Raw genomic sequence first — 4,624 nt, forward strand, 5'->3', positions numbered from 1 at the left:
AGTGAGTCTTGTAGGCAGAGAGGATAGCCAGTACAAGGTCCCTAAGGTAGGGGTATGCCTGGTATATTCAAGGCATAGCTGGAGCCCACTGTGGCTGGAGCAGAGGAGTGAAAGAGGAATAGGAGATGAGATTGGAGATAATAGAGGCCAGATTACATAGGGCCTTGTAGGCATTGTTAGGACTTTGGTTTTTACTCTGAGTGAATTAGGGAGCATACGCAGGCATTTGAACAGAGGAATGGTATGGTTTGATGTAGATTTTTACAGGATCACTTTGGCTGCTGTATTGAGAATAGACTGTAGAGGTTGTAAGGATTAAAGTGGGAAACCACTCTCATGATGTCCAGCACTGGACTCCGATCACCCCTGAGGATGAAGTGCCCGCCGGACTTTGACACCTGGGGGTCTGAGGGGCCCTGGTTAAAAATAATAATAATACACTGGGAAACCAGCCAGGGGACTTGCAGTAATCTTGGTGAGCAATGATGTAGCTCAGATCAAAGCAATGTCAGTGGAGATGGTGGGATACTAGACACACAGTATTTTAAAGGTAGAACCAATCTGATTTCCTGCCTCCCAAATGGGGAGTGAGAGAGAAAGAGAGTAAATAGTGACTCCAAAGATAAATGAAAAACTTTTCAAAAGTTATCTATAGGAGGAAAGAAGAAACAGATTGTAAGGCAGCCAGGGATGGAAGGTAGACTTTTTGAATTTATCTTATTTTGTAAATTTGACATTGGAATCATGTAAATGTTTTACATAAGTATAAAACAAAATTAAATCAAAATGACCAATCTGATAAACAACCTGTCACAGAATATATTTTTAAAAATCTACAAATCAGGGCTTCCCTGGTGGCGCAGTGGTTGAGAGTCTGCCTGCCAATGCAGGGGACGCGGGTTCGGGCCCTGGTCTGGGAAGATCCCACATGCCGCGGAGCGGCTGGACCCGTGAGCCACAACTGCTGAGCCTGTGCGTCTGGAGCTTGTGCTCTGCAACAAGAGAGGCCCGCGCACTGCGATGAAGAGTGGCCCCCGCTCGCCGCAACTGGAGAAAGCCCTCGCACAGAAACGAAGACCCAACACAGCCATGAACAGATAAATAAATAAAATAAAATTTAAAAATCTACAAATCAATAAAAAAAGACAACCCAATTATAAAGTGGCCAAGCAATTTGAGTGGATTTTCACAAGAGATGATATACAAATGACCAATAAATACATGAAAAAGTGTTCAACATTATTAGTCCTAAGGAAATGCAAATTAAAATCACAGTGGGGAGTCCCCTAGTGGCCTAGTTGTTAGGATTTTGGGCTTTCACTTCCATGGCCAGGGTTCAATCCCTGATCAGGGAACTGAGATCCCACAAGCCGCATGGCACAACCAAAAAATTAATAATAATAAAAAATAAAACCACAGTGTAACATCACTTACCCACAAAATGGCAAAAATTAAAAGACCAATAACACCAAATGTGAGCAAGGATGTGGAACAACTAAGACTCTTAATATACTGCTAATAGTAGTGTAAAATGTTATAATGGCTTTATAAAAGTATTTGGAAGTTTCTTATAAAACTAAACATCTACACTATGACCTAGAAATTCCATTCCTAGGCATTTACCCAAGAAAGATCAACACACGTATGTCCACAAAGAGATTTGCGATAGTTGTTCATAGCAACTTTATTCATAATAGCCAAAACCTGGAAACAACCCATCCATCAGTAGGAAAATAGATAAACAAATTGTGTTACCTTCATGCAATAGAATACCACTCAGCTATAAAAAGAAACTACAAATATACACAACATAGATGAAAAATAAAAAACATTATGCTGAAACAAAAGAAACAAAACACAAAAGAATATTTTTTGGTCTCCTGAGAAGTAGATACCAAGATGTGATTAGATGTGCAAGAGATTTATTGGGGGAGTATATTAGTTATCTATTGCTTTGAAACAAATTACTCCAACATTTAGCAGCCTAAAATAACAAACATTTATTATCTCACATAGTTTCTAAGGATCTGAAACTCAGGAGCAAATTAGGTGGGTGGTTTTGACTTAGGATTTCCCATGAGGTTACAGTCATGATGTCAGTTGGGGTTACGGTAATCTGAAGGCTTGACTGAGGCTGTATGATCTGCTTCCAAGATGGCTCATTCACATGGCTGTTGGCAGGAAACCTCAACTCCTCACCTTGTAGGACTCTCCATAGGTCTGCTTGAGTATCCTCATGACCACTGGCTTCTCCCAGAGCAAGTGAACCAAGAAAGTAAGGAGGGAGCTATAATGCCTGTTTATGACATAGCATTGGAAGTTAGGCATCATCACTTCTGCCTTGTTTTATTTATTAGAAACAAGTCACTGAGTCTAGTCCACTCTCAAGAGGAAGGAAATTGGCTCTACCTTTTGAAGGGAGTGTCACTGAATTTGTGGATATATTTTAAACCACCACAGAGAGAGATCAAGGGAAGGCAGAGAGAGCTTCAGACCAAGATACAGGTCTGACATCTGTGGAAAAGAGAGAGGAAAGGAATGAGGATTGGAAAGGAAGAGTCTTATCCTACAGCATAGGTCCCAAAAAGGTCTGGCCAGGCTGATGAAGAGTCTTCAAGTCAAAGGACCTGTTGGAAGAATCTTTTTTATCACAGGATTGGGCCTGCCTTTGTAGCCCTGTTGTTCTCTGGCATTGGCTGGGATTAGCCTATGGGAGTGTGGCTTTGGTGCAAATGTGGGAGTAGGTCCAGAGTGGCAGCAGGTGTGGTCATCAACCAAATATACTCTCTGAAAGAAGATTTCAGTGATGCGTATTCACGGTCACCACAAGTGCATACTGCATGAATAAGTTTATGTGAAATTCTATATAGAATGGGCAAAACTTATCTACAGTGATAGAAAGCAAATAAGTGGTTACTGGGGCTGGGGAGGGGATGGGAATTGATTGCAAAGGGGTACAAGGGAATTTGGGGTGATGAAAATGTGCTGTATTTGATTATGGTAGTGGTTACACACATATATACATTTGTTGAGTTCATCAAACTCTATACTTAAAACAGGCACATTTTGTTGTACATAAATGATGTATAAAGTTTACTGAAAAACACGATGAACTACCACTTCACATTAACAATACCAAATGTTAGTGAGGATGTGCAGCACCTGAAACTCTCATATGTTGTTAGTGGGAGTATAAGATTATATAACCATTTTGGAAAACCGTTTGTCAGTTTCTTATAAAGTTAAACAAATACTTATCCTATGACCCAGCAGTTCCACTCCTGTATATCAGCCCAAGAGAAATGAAAACGTATGTTCACAAAAAGACATATTTATGAATATTCATAGGAGCTTTATTTATAATGGTCCAAAACAACCCAAATATCCATCAATAGGTGAATTGATTAATTGTGGAACATGTATACAAAAGAATACTACTGAGCTGATACATGCAACAACATGGATGAATCTCAAAAATGTTGTATTGCACAAAGAAGATGGTTACAAAAGACTACATACTGCATGATTCCATTTATACAAAATTGTTGAACAGCAAAACTAATATATAGTGATAGAAATAAGAATATAGTTGCCATGAAAAACTCTCTGGAGTGAGGAAAATGTTTTATATCTTGACTGGTATACAAGTTTAATAGATGTTTATATTTATCAAAACTCATCAAATTATACAACTAAGAACTGTGCATTTCACTGTATTTAAATTTTACCTCAATTAAAAAATCAAAATGAAGAAAGCAGTCACTAAAAATAAAAATCAAAGTGAAATAAATTAACCTATGTATTGGTAGAATTTTTTCAAATGACTTTAAAATATAATAGTTTAACTGTATATTTTTTTCAAAAAATTTTATTGTGATAAAATACACATATGGGACTTCCCTGGCCGCGCAGTGGTTAAGACTCCGTGCTCCCAATGCAGGGGGCCTGGTTTTGATCCCTGGCCAGGGTACTAGATCCCACATGCATGCCGCAACTAAGAGTTCGCATGCCACAACTAGGGAGCCCACGTGCCGCAACTAAGGAGCAGGCAAGCCACAACTAAGGAGCCCTCAAGCTGCAACTAAGGAGCCCGTGAGCTGCAACTAAAGGAGCCTGCCTGCCGCAACTAAGACTCGGCACAACCAAATAAATAAATAATAGAATAAAATACACATAAAATTTACCATTTCAACCATTTTTAAGTGTACAGTTTAGTGATATTAAATATGTTCATAATGTTGTGGAACCGTAACCACCATCCGTCTGCATACCCTACCCCCCCTTTTTTTAAGCCTGCAGCACTCAGCGTTCCCAGGTCGTCTCCCATCCAAGTGCTAACCAGGCCCAACCCTGCTTAGCTTTTGAGATCAGATGAGATCAGGCACACTCAGGGTGGTATGGCCATAGACACCATACTTCTTTTTATCTTATAAAACTGAAACTCTATACTCATTAAACATAACTCCCAATTCCTCCCCTACCCCCTAGTTCCTGGTAACCACCATTCGACTTTCTCTATGATTTTGACTACTCTAAATACCTTATATAAGTGGAATCACACAGTATTTGTCTTTTTGTAGCCGTCTTATTTCACTTAGCATAATGTCCTCAAGATTCATCATGT

The 4,624-nt window shown here is 39.4% G+C and overlaps 1 non-coding gene and 1 pseudogene across 1 annotated transcript; one reads left to right on the forward strand and one right to left on the reverse strand.

Annotated features, from left to right (window-relative positions):
- The first annotated feature begins 328 nt into the window (after window positions 1–328).
- Window positions 329–417, forward strand: LOC114235747 (small nucleolar RNA SNORD88). The gene has a single exon (XR_003621852.1). It is a non-coding gene; the product is annotated as a small nucleolar RNA SNORD88 (small nucleolar RNA).
- A 3,873-nt stretch (window positions 418–4,290) lies between these two features.
- Window positions 4,291–4,409, reverse strand: LOC114235741 (5S ribosomal RNA; annotated as a pseudogene).
- Window positions 4,410–4,624: the final 215 nt, after the last annotated feature.

The sequence above is a fragment of the Balaenoptera acutorostrata genome, chromosome 3 (genome assembly GCF_949987535.1).
Source record: "Balaenoptera acutorostrata chromosome 3, mBalAcu1.1, whole genome shotgun sequence".
Classification (NCBI taxonomy): Eukaryota; Metazoa; Chordata; class Mammalia; order Artiodactyla; family Balaenopteridae; genus Balaenoptera; species Balaenoptera acutorostrata.